Raw genomic sequence first — 19,477 nt, forward strand, 5'->3', positions numbered from 1 at the left:
GTCAGTAACACTTAATATTAAGTAACAAAAATGAGAATTTAATTTTGCAATAGGATGGAACAGTATGTTTTATTTGTAACATAAAATTGCACCTGAGGTACACCAGAGGCATGAGGCTGACTGCACCACAACTAAGGTGAGGCAGAGTTTGTCTGGTGCTTACCTGGGAAGGACAGCTCTGCTTTACGGTGGGGTGCTGTAAAAAAGCTGCTTGGTGGTCAGCTTTGCAGCAATGACTCACCCCCCCACCCCAGGAACGTGAGGTCCGAAGGGCATAAAGGTAGGAAACCTGGGTGGGGCAAGTCTCTTTGTTCCACACAGTGAGTAAGCCAGCACTCACCCACTCTCCCTCCCCTAGTGGAGGTGAATGGCAGGCTGGGTTAGGACCTGTTGTGGGCATTATGCTAGTCACTCCTTTTAAAGCGGGGCTGGGAAGGAATTTTTCCCACACCACCAGAATTGGCTTTGGTGAAGTGTGTTTTTTCACCTTCCCCACAGCAGGTGTGAGGGAGGACCTTTTCTGGTGAGAAGAAAACGTGGTAGGCCATATGTCGCAACTTATTTTGTAAGGTTGGGCAGATGTCCAGGGCAGGTAATCCATAGGGAAGGCAGCCAGTGACCAGATAAATGGCCTGGTAAAGGACTTAAAAGGAGTTACTGGATAAAGGAACAGAACATGGGAGGGGGTTGGGGACTCCTCTGATTGGTACGGCAGGGAATCAACTCTCCCCCCCCCCCCCATTCTCATAGCCCACCTTAACCCTCTTACGAGAGTGGTGGATAGTAAGGTCCAAGCCATGGGTTGGCTGGGGGACCTGGATGGAAAAAAGGGGAGCTGGTGGAAGCCCTGGAAAACTGATTTGAATAATCATGGATTAAACAAAGGGGGGGAGGGGTTGGTGGAAGCCCTGGAGAATTGATTTGAATAAGCATGGATTTGCCTGCACTGTACACTTTATCTGCCAGGTAGTCCCAGACAGCTATAAAATAAAGTTACAGCCTGATTAAAATTCATAACTAGTGTCTCCTGTCCTCCTTGCGGTGTATCCAGACAATCAAAGGCAGAATATCTACAAACACTTGGTTCAATAAAACACATGTTGGTTTATATGAATACTTGTTTGCATTATTGTTTACATTAATACCAGTATGATATTGCTTTATTTAGATTGTATTTAAAATTAAATATTTAAAACTATTTCATATTTCCCACATAATATTTTTCAAACTGGAAAAATAAGAGAAAATAAAGGGTTGAGAAGTGAAGTGTAGTAAACACCCATCTTCCATTTTACTGATGTTTACAATTATTCATTTAATAATCTTATTTTTTGTATCCTCCACAAAACAGCCAAGGAGTAGATGTTAGTAAAGATGTACCATCACCTAAATCCTCTCTTTGTTTAAAATAAGTTTACGTTATCAATCACACCTTGTAACAATGAGTGTTTTTGTGTGTTTGAACACCTGTATCCAGACTCATGGGCCATAGTACTAAATATACAATTATACACCTAGTTTAGCAAGCTATACTATACTTCTGATTTTTTTGTGACAGCAAATGACAAATTTATTCCATTTGTCTCTCCTTGGTAGCCACTCTATGCAGACAGGAGACAGTTCTGCTGTCGGCGTAATTAAACCACCTCCAACGAGCAACAGTAGCTATGTCGGCAGCGGAGCAATATAGCGCTATCCACACCAATGCATCTGTCAGTGTAATTTATGTCAGTCAGGGGTGTGTTTTTTCACACACACCCCCAACTGACAAGCATGCTAGTATAGACATAGCCTTAAAGTAATAGGTACACTATTCACTTCCTTTTAAAAAAAAAAAAAAAGAACAGTTGTCACGTCATATGAATATTCTAGCTCCATCTGGCATCCTAACTAGCAAACAAATATACCTGGTCATCCTTTTTCACTTCTAAAAGAAAATAAGAGAAAAACAAAATTTTTCCCTATCTTTCCAACAACAAATAACTTACAGGATCCATAAAAGAAAAAACTGTTCTTAACTATGACGGTTTCATCCAGAACGATTCCGCCCATTCTAAGTTATGTATCTATTGCAGCATACTATAAAAATGATTTTAAAATGTTGTATCAAAACTTCCAAAACAGCGGCAACTCCTGACACTTTAATAGAAACCTAGCTTCATAATGTAGATTGTACCATCTCAGAATGACATACCTGACTTTTATTTATTTAAATTAGAAACTTCAAAGAATCTTTACTGCAGTGGATATATTTATCCAATGATATAATGAACATACCAGTAACTAATTCCATTTCATCTTTTCAGCTAGTAAATATAATCTTTTATTTATGGTTGTTGGTGATTATATCAGAAGACAGCAGCAGCTCTCTCAGTTCAGAATTCCTCTCTATCTGCCACAACATGTAAAAAGACACAATAACTTCCAGCCCCTGGAGACAGACTGCCTAGAAAAAGCAATAATTTGTGTAAAACTGCAAGCAGAATTTCATATTGAACTATATCCTGTTAAATATTCAGTGTAAGCCAGTTTTAGTCTAACACACCACAGTAAAAACAAAATGAAACAGTATTCACTATGGTCTCAAAAATAGCCAGTTATATATTATATCACACTATAGTGTGTTAACATTCACATAAGAAATATAAGTTCTTATGGCTGGTATTACTGTGTGATATAAAGTAATAAGTCAAAATAAAAATGGATTCCAAGCTCTCATCCCTCTCATCAGGACTATATTACAGCAGAGCTAGTCCGTTTGTTTGGTTTTTTAATCCTGCACAGGGACAAAGCATAGAAGTTTGTCAGCACCTTTTGTTGGTATGAGCTCACTTGAGACTTGGTGTCAGCTGGAGAAGTATTGACAGGCAAGGAAAGAGGAATGTAGAGCATCATTTACCTATTTTATTTAAGAACTCTGTACGCAAGTTTTCATGCACTGAAGACAAAATCGCAGGTGTTATTTACCCAACTATATGTGAGTTACTTTCAGCATATTGAGTCTTATGGCCTCAATTCAGGAAAGCAGTTAAGCATATGCTTAAAATACTGTATGAATGCTTTCCTGAGTCAGGATCTAGGCATATTTCATAGCTGAATTGGGCCTGCTTCTCCCTTCCAGGCACAAGTCTTCCTATCTGAAAATTGATGTCAGGCCCCTAGTTCGCATTCTCTCAAAGCTGTTGTAATCCAATGGTGTTTGAAAGTTCAGCATATAGTGATGTTAAGTTTAGATGTACTGCATGAACTACGTCCAATGAGTGAAGTATCAAACTGCTTTTAAGAATGCAAAGTTGTTGACTCATGATTTTATTGAGTCAAGATTTTGGAGGGGGGTGGAGGGTTGGGCTTGTTTAAGCTCTATCTACTGGAATCAGGTGATCATATGAAAATCTCAACTTTCCACTAATAAAAAAACCCTAAGCTTCTAGGCCTCATGGCTGCACAGAAGGTTCAAAATGTGAACCTTTAAGGACTCAAATGCCAAAAGGCAACTAAAAAGAACCCAAAATGTATTGTTTTAAAAATCTAATGATTTTAAATCTAGTCATGATATAGGAGATCATAACTCGTGGTGTTGTTGGCAATAATGGAATCTGAAAAGCATTGACTTGGTCGGCTGGAAGGGAATAGGGAAAAGAGACCATACGCTTGATTTTGCCTAGGGAAAGGAGTGACAGTGTAAAAAGAGGGGCAGATGGAGACAATTCAATGCAAATATTCTTTGTGCTGAAATCCATCCTTTGTTTCTATCAATTCTGAGAAATTTTTTCCTGCTCCCACGACTGCCCCAAAAAAGGATACACAAGTAAAACTCTCCTCACCCAGAGATTTCACAGATGGGCTCTGTCAATGAATACCTTGTGGGATGCTTTCTCTCTCTTTGTTTTAAGGATAGGAATCGTATCATTATGGAATAATAGTAAAATATTTATGTGGCTTGCAAGGGCAGGAATGACTTATTGTACAAGTCAATATTATTCTATGTATATTAGAAGTCATGTGTTGGGATGTGATTTCAATGCTTATAGGGACACAAAACTTTAGAAAAAATTTAACCATTTTTACAAGGATCCCACATCCAAAACTCTTCAAAAAATTGAATTTATTTAGCACAAGAATTTCTTGAGTTACAAACGGGATCAAAATCAGGTTTGTAATACAAACCTTGTTGCAACCTGAACTATGGAGAGACAACTGAGTAACTGTCCATAATAAAACTGATAAAAATTAGAGACTTAAAAGATCTATCAGCCTTTTTGATACGGAGTGGTGTTCCAATCCCATGTGGGGGCTCAGGGAGTCATTATAACAGAAATAAGCATATAAATAATCATTTGTTCAGTGTTGATGTAAGCAGCTGGAGTGGGCTTCTGATGATGAATGAAGCCTGGGATTTGGGTTAATACATTTAGGATGGATGGATTGGGAAAAGGGTAAATGGGATGACCTGGGTAATTATAGGTCTGACAGCCTGACATCTACCCTGGCCAAGATAATGGAGCAGCTAATACAGGACTCAAAGAATTAAAGGAGGGTGATGTAATTAATGCCAATCGACATGGGTTTAAGGAAAATAAATCCTGTCTAACTTGATGTGTTTTTTATATTATATGTTTGGTAGATAAATTTAGTATTGTTGATGTAATATATATAGACTTCTAAGGCACTTGACTTTGCACCTTTTAATAAAGAATTAGAATACAAAATTAACATGGCACAAAATAGATGGATTAAAAACTGGCTAACTGATAGGTCTCAAAGTGTAATTGTAAACAGACTGTAATTATAAAGCAGGTGTGTTCCTAGTGGGGTCCTGAAGGGATCAGATCTTGGCCCTACACTATTTAACATTCTAATCAACAACCTAGAAGAGAACATGAAATCATCGGTGGTAATGTTTGCAGATAACAAAAAGCGGGGCAGTGGTAAATAATGAAGAGAGGTCACTGATAAAGAGCACTTGCAAAGCTGGGCACAAGTAATGTGTATTCTAATATAGCTAAATGAAAATGCATATATGCTTTATAGCGACTGAGCTCCTTGAGTCTGTCTATTTAGCTTAACAAAGAGAAGGTTAAAGGATGACTCCATCACAGTCTACAAGTACCTACACAGGAAACAAATATTTGATAATGGGCTCTTCAGTCTAGAAGACAAAGGTATAACAAGATCCAATAGCTGTAATTTGAAGCTAGATGTATACCTTATTTCCAGTCGGAATCTATTCGAACAGTGAGGGTAATTAACCATTGGAACAATTTATCAAGGGTTATAAAGGTGGGTTCTCCATCTCCTGATATCTTTAAATCAAGATTGGATTTTTTTTTTAAAAAAAAGGAAGATATGCTCTAGTTCAAAAGAAATTATTTTGGGGAAGTTGTATGGCTAGTGTTATAGCGGATTGCAGACTAGATGATCACAATGGTCCCTTCTGGCCTTGGAATCGAAGAATCTATGTGGAGTAAGCAGGTAGAGTGGGAATTTGGAGTAAGGAGGTAAAGGCTCCCTTAAAAGTTTCCCATGATCATCATACAAGAGGCTGAAATTTCATTTAGCTTTTTTCCCCAGAAAGTTTCCAATAATTGTCTGCTGAGGTTTTTCCTTGAAAATCTGAGAACATGAGCACTTCTATTTTTATATGTAAAGGGTGGCATGAAGCTGAAACCTTAGAAATAATAACATCATAGAAATGTAGGGTTTGAAGAGACCTGAAGAAGTCATCTAGTCTAGCCCCTTGCACTGAGGCAGGGCCAAGTATAACTAGAACATCCCTGACAGGTGTTCATCAATAATCTTAAAAACTTCCTACAATAGGGATTCCACAATCTTGCTTGGAAGCCCATTCCAGTGCTTAACTATCCTTATAGTCAGAGAGCTTTTCCTAATATCTAACCCAAATTTCTCTTGTTGCAGATTAAGCCCATTACTTCTTGTCCTACCTTCAATGGACACAGAGAACAATTGATCCCTGGCCTCTTTATAACAGCCCTTAACAGAGTTGAAGACTTATCAGGTCCCCCTCAGTCTTTTCTCAAGCCTAAACATGCCTGTGGCTTTTTTTGTTTGTTTGTTTTTTTAAAACCTGTCCTGAGAGGTCAGGTTTTCTAAAATTATTTTTGTTGATATCCTCTGGATTCTTTGACCATGGGATGGTGTTCCATGAAGGAGGAGTGCTGGGCAGAGACGGGCTCCATCTTACGAAGAGAGGGAAGAGCATCTATGCCAGCAGGCTGGCTAACCCAGTGAGGAGGGCTTTAAACTAGGTTCACCGGGGGAAGGAGACCAAAGCCCTGAGGTAAGTGGGAAAGCGGGATACCAGGAGGAAGCACAGGCAGGAATGTCTGTGAGGGGAGGGCTCCTGCCTCATACTGGGAATGAGGGGCGATCCACAGGTTATCTCAAGTCGTTATATACGAATGCACAAAGCCTTGGAAACAAGCAGGGAGAACTGGAGGTCCTGGTGATGTCAAGGAACTATGACGTGACTGGAATAACAGAGACTTGGTGGGATAACTCACATGACTGGAGTACTGTCATGGATGGTTATAAACTGTTCAGGAAGGACAGGCAGGGCAGAAAAGGTGGGGGAGTAGCACTGTATGTAAGGGAGCAGTATGACTGCTCAGAGCTCCGGTACGAAACTGTAGAAAAACCTGAGTGTCTCTGGATTAAGTTTAGAAGTGTGTGCAACAAGAGTGATGTAGTGGTGGGAGTCTGCTATAGACCACCGGACCAGGGGGATGAGGTGGATGAGGCTTTCTTCCGGCAGCTCACGGAAGCTACTAGATCACATGCCCTGATTCTCATGGGTGACTTAATTTTCCTGATATCTGCTTGGAGAGCAATACAGCAGTGCATAGACAATCCAGGAAGTTTTTGGAAAGCGTAGGGGACAATTTCCTGGCGCAAGTGCTAGAGGAGCCAACTAGGGGGGGCGCTTTTCTTGACCTGCTGCTCACAAACCGGGTAGAATTAGTGGGGGAAGCAAAAGTGGATGGGAATCTGGGAGGCAGTGACCATGAGTTGGTTGAGGTCAGGATCCTGACGCAGGGAAGAAAGGTAAGCAGCAGGATACGGACCCTGGACTTCAGGAAAGCAGACTTCGACTCCCTCAGGGAACGGATGGCCAGGATCCCCTGGGGGACTAACATGAAGGGGAAAGGAGTCCAGGAGAGCTGGCTGTATTTAAAGGAATCCCTGTTGAGGTTACAGGGACAAACCATCCCGATGAGTCGAAAGAATAGTAAATATGGCAGGCGACCAGCTTGGCTTAATGGTGAAATCCTAGCGGATCTTAAACATAAAAAAGAAGCTTACAAGAAGTGGAAGGTTGGACATATGACCAGGGAAGAGTATAAAAATATTGCTCGGGCATGTAGGAATGATATCAGGAGGGCCAAATCGCACCTGGAGCTGCAGCTAGCAAGAGATGTCAAGAGTAACAAGAAGGGTTTCTTCAGGTATGTTGGCAACAAGAAGAAAGCCAAGGAAAGTGTGGGCCCCTTACTGAATGAGGGAGGCAACCTAGTGACAGAGGATGTGGAAAAAGCTAATGTACTCAATGCTTTTTTTGCCTCTGTCTTCACGAACAAGGTCAGCTCCCAGACTGCTGCGCTGGGCATCACAAAATGGGGAAGAGATGGCCAGCCCTCTGTGGAGATAGAAGTGGTTAGGGACTATTTAGAAAAGCTGGACGTGCACAAGTCCATGGGGCCGGACGAGTTGCATCCGAGAGTGCTGAAGGAATTGGCGGCTGTGATTGCAGAGCCATTGGCCATTATCTTTGAAAACTCGTGGCGAACAGGGGAAGTCCCGGATGACTGGAAAAAGGCTAATGTAGTGCCAATCTTTAAAAAAGGGAAGAAGGAGGATCCTGGGAACTACAGGCCAGTCAGCCTCACCTCAGTCCCTGGAAAAATCATGGAGCAGGTCCTCAAAGAATCAATCCTGAAGCACTTGCATGAGAGGAAAGTGATCAGGAACAGCCAGCATGGATTCACCAAGGGAAGGTCATGCCTGACTAATCTAATCGCCTTTTATGATGAGATTACTGGTTCTGTGGATGAAGGGAAAGCAGTGGATGTATTGTTTCTTGACTTTAGCAAAGCTTTTGACACGGTCTCCCACAGTATTCTTGTCAGCAAGTTAAGGAAGTATGGGCTGGATGAATGCACTATAAGGGGGTAGAAAGCTGGCTAGATTGTCAGGCTCAACGGGTAGTGATCAATGGCTCCATGTCTACTTGGCAGCCGGTGTCAAGTGGAGTGCCCCAGGGGTCGGTCCTGGGGCCGGTTTTGTTCAATATCTTCATAAATGATCTGGAGGATGGTGTAGATTGCACTCTCAGCAAATTTGTGGATGATACTAAACTGGGAGGAGTGGTAGATACGGTGGCAGGTAGGGATAGGATACAGAAGGACCTAGACAAACTGGAGGATTGGGCCAAAAGAAATCTGATGAGGTTCAATAAGGATAAGTGCAGGGTCCTGCACTTAGGACGGAAGAATCCAATGCACCGCTACAGACTAGGGGCCGAATGGCTAGGCAGCCGTTCTGCGGAAAAGGACCTGGGGTGACAGTGGACGAGAAGCTGGATATGAGTCAGCAGTGTGCCCTTGTTGCCAAGAAGGCCAATGGCATTTTAGGATGTATAAGTAGGGGCATAGCGAGCAGATCGAGGGACGTGATCGTTCCCCTCTATTCGACATTGGTGAGGCCTCATCTGGAGTACTGTGTCCAGTTTTGGGCCCCACACTACAAGAAGGAAGTGGATAAATTGGAGAGAGTCCAGCGAAGGGCAACAAAAATGATTAGGATTCTAGAACACATGACTTATGAGGAGAGGCTGAGGGAACTGGGATTGTTTAGTCTGCGGAAGAGAAGAATGAGGGGGGATTTGATAGCTGCTTTCAACTACCTGAAAGGGGGTTCCAAAGAGGATGGCTCTAGACTGTTCTCAATGGTAGCAGATGACAGAACGAGGAGTAATGGTCTCAAGTTGCAGTGGGGGAGGTTTAGATTGGATATTAGGAAAAACTTTTTCACTAAGAGGGTGGTGAAACACTGGAATGCGTTACCTAGGGAGGTGGTAGAATCTCCTTCCTTAGAGGTTTTTAAGGTCAGGCTTGACAAAGCCCTGGCTGGGATGATTTAACTGGGAATTGGTCCTGCTTCGAGCAGGGGGTTGGACTAGATGACCTTCTGGGGTCCCTTCCGACCCTGATATTCTATGATTCTATGATTCTCTCCAGTTTGTCCACATCTCCATTGAAGCATGTTTCAGATGAGGCCTCTCCACTGTGGAGTAGAGCAGGACAATCACCTCACAAGTCTTACATACAACACTAATACACACCAGAACGATATTCCTTTTTTCACAACTGCATCACATTGTTGACTCAAATTCTGTTTGTGATCCACTATAAAACTTCCAGATCCTTTTCAGCAGTACTACCACCTAGCCTGCTATTCTTCATTTTGTAGTTGCACATTTGATTTTTTTCCTTCCTAAGTAAAATACTTGTCACTTTTCTATACTGAATTTCACCTTGTTGATTTCAGGCCAAGTTCTCCGATTTATCAAGGTCATTTTGAATTCTAAACCCGTCCTCCAAGACGCTTGCAACCACTCCAAGCTTGGCCTCATCCCCAGATTTTATAAGCACACTCTCCACTTCATTATCCAAGTCATTTACTGGACCCAGGACTGGACCCCACTAGATACACCCCCCCAGTCTGACTGCAAAACATTGATAACTACTCTTTGAATGTGGTCTTTCACCAGCTTTGCACCCACCTTATAGTAACTTAATCTAGACCACAGTTCTCTAGTTTCCTTATGACAATACCATGTGGAGCTATGTCAAATGCCTTACTAAAATCAAAAATATATTATGTCTATAGCTTCTTCCCAACCACTAGGCCAGTAACTGTGTCAAATGAGGAAATTAGGTTTGTTTGACGTGATTTGTCCTTGACAAATCCATTCTGGCTATTCCTTATAATATTGTCCTCTAGGTGGTTACAAACTGATTGTTTAACAGTTTGTTCCTGTATTTTTCCAGATATTGGAGTTTGGTTGATTGGTCTAAGTCCTGAGTCCTCTTAATTCCCCTTTTAAAAAGTAAGTACTGTGTTCACCTTTCTCCATAAAAAAGGGGTATGGGGTGAAATCACCCCTATTGTGAGACTTCCCTCTCTACACCCTAACAATATATCTATACCACAGATGGTAGGTGTAATTCCCAGCTCAGGTGAACATACTTATGCTAGCGCCTGAAAATAGCAGTGTGGCTAGCTACCAGAGTACAATCCCAACCAACTCTCCGGTACATACTCAAGCGGCTAAGCCCATGCTGCCACAGCCTCACTGCTATTTTAGATGCTAGCTCAAGCCAGAGCTAGCAAGTAAATATCTATTTAAGCTGGGAACCTCACCTCCTAGCAGCTCTGTAGGCACATCCTAAGCTCTATGTCTTCACTGTGGAATTAGTATGGGTGATCGGTCCTCAGGTGTAAGCAGCTGGTTGGCTTAACTCAAGTATGAGCCACCACACTGCAAAGTGTGACAAAGTTCCTCCTCTGCCTTGGTGGGTCCTGCACTTATTGGTGGACTTGCTCGCCTCAGAGATTCACAGCAGCCCTCAGTTTGGCCACTTTTGCTAGTGGCTCAAACCTGCTGTTCACTCAGCCAACCTCATCACTGGCCAGCATGGGGAAAAGGAAGGAGAACAATCTCCACAGTCTCTGCTGGTCCACCTGGTGGGTCAAGGGACAGGCCAGGGACCTTCCCTTCTGGTGGGACCCACAGTCCAGGTCAACTCTTTCTGTATCCAGTAGGGAGTTGGGGGGAACCTGGGCCTGCCCCCTACTCTAGGTTCCAGCCCAGGGCCCTGTGGATCACAGCTGTGTACAGTGTTTCATGTAATACCTGTGCGACGGCTACAACTCCCTGGGCTACTTCCCCATGGCCTCCTCCCAACATCTTCTCTATCCTCACCACAGGACCTTCCTTCTGATGCCAGATAGCATTTGTACTCCTCAATCCTCCAGCAGCACACCCTCTCACCCTCAGCTCCTTGTGTGCCCCTCACTGACTGAAGTGAGGTACTTTTTAAACCAGGTGCCCTGATTAGCCTACCTGTCTTAACTGATTCTAGCAGCTTCTTAGTTGGCTCCAGGTGTCCTAATTAGCCTGTCTGCCTTAACTGGTTCCAGCAAGTTCCTGATTTTTCTGGAACTGCCCATTACCTTACCCAGGGAAAAGGGACCTGCTTAACCTGGGGCTAATGTATCTGCCTTCTATCACTTTCCTGTAGCCATCTGGCCCGACCCTGTCACAAAAGCTATACTCCAGTGTATCCACTCAACTCCATCTACACTGAGGCTGTACTCATGCTCATTCATATGAGGAACTAAGAATTCTGGGGACACATCCTATGGTTCCTAGCTCTGCAATATGAAGAGCTGCTCTGTGATTCTTGCCCTGTAAATTGTGGGAATTGCCAGAAGCCACTGAATGTCCATTTAATGGCTGTCTGAATATAATATACTCCTCTTTATTTGAAGACCACAGGGAACACTGATTTTATTCAGATAATCAGGAGCTTGGATAATCAAGAGGCCAACCTCTTTCTCAAACCCATCCCCCCAAGCTCTTACCCCTGCAGTCAAAAACAGCTGGACTGGGTATAGATTTCACTGTTCTCATTATACATGCATAGTAACAGCAAGGTAGCAGACTCCCTGGCACCCAGGCTCCTCCTGCAGCTCCTTGGAGCACACACATACTCACATGCTGGCTCCTGCAACCCACCTGGGGCCATATGGAGACAACACTGAAGAGGGAGCTAGGTACCATGGTGCTGCATCAACCAGGGCTAGACATACAGCTCCAACCAGGTGAAGAGCAATTCCACTGTAGAGGTGAAGGGAGGTAGCAAGGAATGTAGAAGGAGGGAAAGTGCTGGGCATGGAGGCCAGGGATTTCACTGGGAGGTTGCACGTCGGCAGCTGGGCAGGATGGCTTACTGGAGGGTTGCATGCAAGAAATTGTTTTTGGGATGGAGACAAGGAAGGGATTCAAATTCCTGAAGCCATTGAAATGAGATGTTGAGGGCAGTGAGAGAGGGGACATTCCTAGACCACATGCAGATCACCATCAGGAGTGAGATCAGTATCAGACAGAAGCTGCAAGAGAGGAGGCTGAGATGGTATGGGCATAATCAAAGGATGGATGAAAGGACTAGAGTTTGTGGTCAGAGAACAAAAAGGACAACCAAGAAAATGGTGGCTAGATTGCATATGGGACGATGGAGTGGAAAAGGGGGGAGCATTGGACCAGCAAGCCTCAAAAAAACTGATCTGGTGACCCATCCTCAGCTAGCTAGGAAAAGGGAAGACAACAATGACGAGGCCTATCAGCACTGAAGTGATTTAGCCTGTGTCCACATTGCAAAGTGAGCAGGTTATCAGCTTTAACATAAGCAGCATGTGGGCTTTAGCCTGAGATGAACCAGCTAGCTTGAATGTAAAGCATCTAAGCAATATTTGTGTGAGAGAGTTTTGTGTGTGGACAGGAGCTGGATTGGGGGAACATCTGAGTAAGGGCCTGAGTTAACTTAACAATGAAGACAAGCTTTAACAAAGTTCAACTGGGATGAGGGACAGCATGGTATAGGTTGGTAGGGTGCTAGCTTAATTATTTTGTACATTTCTGGTACTCAATGCAATCTGACAAATTCCAAAAGGCAAAAAACAATTTCCCACCCAGAAACATATTTATGAGCTCCTGTGATGAACCATTTCTGTTCAGAGATGGTTTTGCAATGTCCAGAGAAACCATGAAATCCACCAAAAGGCAAACAAATTTCCCAGACTCTCCTTTCAGTGAAAGAACTTAAGCAGGAGGCTCCAAAATCTCCATCCAGCACGTGAGTGACATATAAGGTTCTCAAACGAAGATAGCCATATTTCTAGAAAATGATCACTGCACTGGCAGTCTTTAGACATGGTTTGTAACACTTTAAACCTATGATTAAATATCTGCTCTCTTAAAGCTATCATTTGGAAATAGGTTTTTTAATACTCAAATGCAATACAAATCACTGTCTTCACACAAGAAAATTAATATATATTAAGACATTTGCAATCAGTTTGATATCTGGCGGCAGCACCACCTCAGAACATGGCTATCACACAATGAATGTACAGTGATATTGGCATCAACTCCAATAGCTAAAACTGGCATAAATCAATATAAAATTTCCATTGGGCTTATTTAAGTTTTCAGAAGGCTACAAGTTTGGAGCACTTATCAGGCCTATGAATGTTAAAATTACAGTATCTGCTGCACTATATGTGAAGCTCAGTACAGTAAAAGCTGTGTTATCCAGCTCTGTACCAACCGGAAAGCTCTATAAATCAGCATTTCTGATCTTCATTGAAAGTCCGGTTTATAGTCCATTTGGCACTGGGCTGGCAGGCTCCCCGCGTGGCTCCCCGGAAGTGGCGACATGTCCCTGCTGATGTTAGGAGAAGGAACTACCACAGGGGTTCCGTGCACTGCCCCCACCCCAAGCGCTGGCTCCGCAACACCCATTGGCTGGGAACTGTGGCCAATGGGAGATCTGGGGGTGGTGCCTGCTGGTGGAGGCAGCACGCAGAGCCGCACCTCTGCCTAGGAGTGGCAGGGACATGCCGCTGCTTACAGGGAGCTGCCCAAGGTGAACGCTGCCCCAATCTGGCACCCCGAAACCCCTCCCACACCCCAACCCCCTGCCCCAAACCCCCTCCTGCACCCAAACTCCCTCCCAGAGCCCATGCCCCACACCCCCAAACACACCCCAACCCTCAGCACCCTCCTGCACCCAAACTCCCTCCCTCCTAGTTAACTGCAATTATTGAATTACCAGTACCCCCCACTCTCCCAATATGCCGGATAACAAAGCTTTTACTGTATTTGGTTATCATAACATGAAATGCAACTTTCAGGAACTATATTCCTTTTTTAAATACACATACAACTGGCAAAGCTTCTCAAAGCAAAGCTCTTGGTCACTTTATGACTAAAAGTTGACCAAGCATTACTGCCTGATTTAATGACTAACTCTCCCGAAATTGAATAACCTATGTATTTAACAAAGTTAGCAGAAACGTGTATTGAATATTGAGGCTGTGTATAAATGGGATAGAGTGGCCTCTATTTTGTCAAGTTAGTACTTACAGGACAGCAGTTAGTACCTGCAATGCATTGCAAATTGACAGTACGCTGCATCCACATGCACTTCATTGGTGTCCACAAGGGCAGAGAAGATTGCCTACGAGCAATGCATTGCAGGATCAGGGCATCAGTGATTAGTTGTAGAATACACTACTGTGTGCTACCAGAAAAGTGATAGAAACAACTGATGTTTTCCTGTTAAACATTTCCTCAATTTAATCCCCATTTATAAGGAAATGGAAATGTATTTCAAAGCAGAGAGCATTACTGGATTCATTATCCACCTCTCCTGCACCCCAGTAGAGTGACAATTATATCTTCTTCTTCAGACCTATTGGACTTCAACGTCACCTTTGACTCGCTACAATTAACCCATTCCCACTTTAGACCTCCAACTGCTATTGGCAGGCAGGAGCCTTCTGTCATTTGAAACATTGTTTGTACCCATCTGTTTGCATGTCCTTTGGATAACAAATCCATTCCACCACAGCTTGCCAATTCTAAGATAGAATTCCAACTACCATGCTGTTCATGCCATTTTTTATTAGTGTGTGCACATTCCCTAGTGCAAGGTACATGTGCATGTGATTGATTCAAAAGGAATTTAAAGGCAGGAGCTGTAGGGAAACACTTATTCTCAGCCCATCTTTTCTACCAAGTATTTCTGACAAGACAATGTTAAAATGTTAGTACAAGAAGAGGAAATCAAATGTTGAATGTTACTGATAGAATTGTATCTAGGTTTTTATAATCTTTTTTGAGCTATCTTATGAGCATTTTTTTACCCATACTCTTTCTTTAAACTGAAACATCAAATATATAGGAGCACCAAGATACTACCATACCACAGACATTGCTACAGAAAAACATTAAGAATGGATCTCATCACTACTCCTTCCAGTCCAGTATCCTGTCTCCAACAGCGGCTAGTACTAGCTGCTTTGGACGAAGAAATGCTGCAGAATGCAGTCACATAAGATAACTTGCTCCCAAGGAAAGTTTCCTTCTAACCCCTAGTAGTCTAAAGTTCACTTATGCCCCGAAGCTAGAAGTTTTATATCCCTTCCAAAATTGTTAAATATTTACCTGTGTAACACTGGTCACTCTCATTCAGAGACATACCTAATCCTCTTTTAATCCTACTCAAATCTTGGCTTTAATGATACCTTGTAGCAGTCAGTTCCACAAACTAGTGTTCTGGGGTAAAAAAAAAAATCATAATTTGCTTTTTTTCCAGTAATACTGAATGGCCCCTTGCTCCTTATTATGAGAAACGGTGACTTGAAGGATACAATCTACCTTCTCTAGCTCATACTTTATTATATGCAGCTTTAGGATGCAGCTAAACCGCTTCTAAAGTAAACAGTCCTAATCTTTTCAATCTTCATATGGAAGTTTTTCCATGCCTCTAATCTTTCTCATGACCCATCTCTGAACTTTATCTATAAAATAGAAGTGTATCGGGTTTAACTGAAATAAATACTTACTCCAATTTAGAGTAGACTAATTAGAAAAAGATTTTTTATAATTTGGATTACAGATACTAGTACAGCAATTTAACATAATTACTTATAATTAAAATGATTCTCCCTAAGGAAAATAAAATTGTTTTAGTTTCTCTCCATACACTAAATTTAGATATAGAGTAGCTTACTCATATTGTTTACTATAATTATTGCAGTACCTCAACAACAACTTTAATTTCAATGTTCACAATTTTAAAGTTTTAGAACTTTCAAATCAAATAAGAGTTTCTGCTGCAGAAAAGGAAAATCTTTCCAACTCCCATTCCTTTTGTACTTTTCACATGACTCATAAATTTACATTCCTGTGAAGGTTTGTGTAGGAGTGAAAGCACTTATGTATTATCAAGGAATCTGACATTATAATCCCAAGAAGTTACTACTTATAGAAAAAAATAAAACAGTTCCCATTCTTTTCTGTACATGCTAAGTGTATTCTACTAATCTAGCCAAAAAAGTTGCACTTAGTATTTTAAAATGTATTTTTAAAACTATACTTATCACTCAGCTTTAAAAACAGCAATGAAGTTCCCCGAGATTTCCAGTGACCAGAACTCAAATTGGAGTGGAAAATCTTAGTATGTACTTCCTTCTCCTCCTTGGGCAACAGTCAGCCTGAAAATTCTCCTCACCATATAGATACATACAGGTATCCTTTCAATGAGAGTAATCAATGAATAAATTAGCCTCACCGTGGAGTTATGAAACTTCTCTCCTCCTCTATCATTTTCTTTAATTCAGTCTCATTTTTACCTTCACATCTTCTCTTATCCTTCATTCCACTGACTCCCCTGTTTCCCCCCAGGTTCTCTCAATACCACCACTTTCTCCCCGCTACCAAATGCAGGCTGAGACCCCAAATTACATTTAGATACGCCAGAGGAAGGGTGGCATGTAATATTGCTAATTAAAAAACAGAAAATTAGAGGCAAGCTATTTTTTGAAAACATCCGTTAAGTTTCCTTATTTCAGTAAGAAAGTGGATCAGGGCTGTAAAGGAAAAAAACTACCTCACCAATTTGCTTATTAGACTATACGTAATAGCCAAAGATTAAAGGGATAATTAATTCTGCTTCTCTATTTTCTTACTCAGGAAGTTGTTTCCAAGTTGCTTAACACTACAAAAATTGTAGTCTGTCCTTGAACATGGAGCATTCCTTGAGTCATTTCATGGGACAATGCCTTTACTAAACAATGTACGGTGAGCCAAATGTGATGCACATCTACCTATAAGCAGCAATCCAGTAGTGAGCCGAAGTTGGGGATAAAGCTAAGAGCATCACCGACAGGTGTATAAACAAACAACCATTCAAATGTGGATGCCCACAGCTGAACTCAGTATGCAGAAGTGGTAAAGAATGAAGAGATTAGTTCCACTCTTGACATTTTTTTCTAAGGGGGTTACGAAAAACACTGAGGCACTGAACTGAGAGGCTGTAAAAGGAAGCTAATGTAAGCTTTCAACCTGTGGCTCTAATTAGAACATTGGGTCTAAGGAAAAGAAAAACCTAGAAATGTGCAAAATCCCGAAATTTGACATGTGGGTCAGATACAACCTGAAAGTTCAGGAGCATTTCTACTGTTTATCTAGACTTCTGGAATTCTTGGTTTGGGTCAGATCAGGAGTTCCACAACAACTACCTCCCTTGATATTTGGGGATTTCTGGTTTTGTCAGAGACTGGGTGCAGAAAGTGCTGAAATTAACCAACTTTAACTGTTGAAAGAGATACAGCCAAAATTCACACTTAACAAAATGCATATGTTATTATTGGTGTACCAGTCTCTAGTGAAGAAGTTATACTAGACTTGAAAATATTTCCTATTTGAGTCATGTCTGTTCAGACTGGTGGCAAGTTTTTACTATTGGTAGCAATGTAGAGCCAATATATATGCAGACAAAGAAGCTTCATATTACTTTGTCTTATGAAACAAATGAAATTACCACCAAAATTCCAATCTAAAAATTAAATGTGATTATATGCTGTATAAAGCAGAACCCGTTGTTCTGCACAAAAGATGTAGTATTCAGTCTCCACTTTTATACAACTCAGTACTTTCCCCTGTTTTGACCAACGTGTTGCAATGAACATACACCTTCTGTGAGCACTCCACTGTGGAACAAACCATTTCTTGAGAAGTTACAGCTAATTCAAAACCTATCAGTGTGGAAAGATTTAGAGAAAGTAGATAAAAAAAAAAAAAGACTGATGGTGGGAAGACATGGTAACGGTTTAAGAAAAGGCATAAACTCTACATACGGAGAGGATGCTTTAAGGGGGTACAAAGCAAATTAGCACTGGGAGCATTGATGAAGTTAAGAAAGCAGTAATTAAAGCAAACCTCCTTAGACTAATATGCAGTAGGCTGTGGAATAGGGTCCCAAGAGAAAGGGAGGAAATGTCATTTGAAACATAAACTAAAAATTGAAGATATAAGGTTTGGGGGGGAAATCCTGTATTGTGAGGGGAATGCACTGGACAGCCTTAGAGTTTTTCTCCATCTCTTACGTGAATGACTCACAAAGAAATCACCACAACTCTGATCCCTGGGCACCTTGCTACTAGTAGCAGAATAATGCTACTATTATTCTGACATTAAGTAAAAGCCATTTATTTCCCCTCATTGCTTTCTATCTCCTAATTACATTTTAATTCATGACAAACTTTAACCTTTCATCCCGTGGTTACTATGTTTCCTTCAGGACCTCTTGTTAGAATCTTGATCCAAAAGGTTTAAAAAAAAAAAAAACAACCCACCTAAAGTTATATCCACTGGTTCTTCTTTCTACTACTTGTTTAGCAGCTGTCTCCAATGTATTCAAAAGGAGTCTTGATTTACTCCTTGATTTACTTGATTTTAAAAAGAGCATGCTGGTTTGTTCATTTTTTTTATCATCATCCTTTATGGGGCACTCGATGGCTTGTGACTGGGAGTGTTTCATGTCTGAGCCATGAGTCCAAGTTGGTGATGATTTCTGAATTAGACACACACAGTCTTTTGATTACACCAAAAGATCCCTGCCACAACCAGCGCCTTTGTTAGCCGTTTCAGCAGAGAATCTAAAGACTTAATGGAGCACAGTAATTAAACTAGCTCCTCACTTCAGCAGGAGTATCTCTGTAGGTCAGCATGGAGGAACATGCATTGCTTGCGTGCGGTAACTCTTCTGTGGATAACTAGAGAACTTGAGTCTCATTCGGTCCCAATTCAGCATCTCTCCCAAACATTAAAGTTACTGTTTTTATATAGCTGCATTTTAACTGTAATTCTTCCCTCTGTAATTTTCCTTACAGCAGGTAAAAGTTTCACGAGTCTGGAGTATCCAGGAGAGTGTGGGTGGGTGTCTAAGTGCCTCCAGCATATAAAAAGGAAAAAGCTTGCTGTACAAGCAATTCCTCCTGTGGTTCTGCACATCAGCAGTTCTCTCCCTGTGGCACTGACAGCAGTATACAGCTGACTATGCATGATTATTTACGTGATGCCTTCAGTGCAGCTCTAGGAAACATACTGCTGTGCCAGGCAATCCTGCCCATGTGGAAACATTTCAGTATCATCCCGCTCATTTGAGTTGGAGAGAAATAGCAGGACATTATCAAATGTTATTCCTATGGCTCCTCATCAAATAAAAAGTCTGAGCTAAATTAGCCTGAATCTGTGCCCAGTAAATTTCACTGTGTGTTTATCTGTCATGCTTCAGCTTCACAAAGTTTTGTTCTAAATGTCAATGCA

Source organism: Lepidochelys olivacea (assembly GCF_965140295.1).
Source record: "Lepidochelys olivacea isolate rLepOli2 genome assembly, chromosome: 7".
Classification (NCBI taxonomy): domain Eukaryota; kingdom Metazoa; phylum Chordata; order Testudines; family Cheloniidae; genus Lepidochelys; species Lepidochelys olivacea.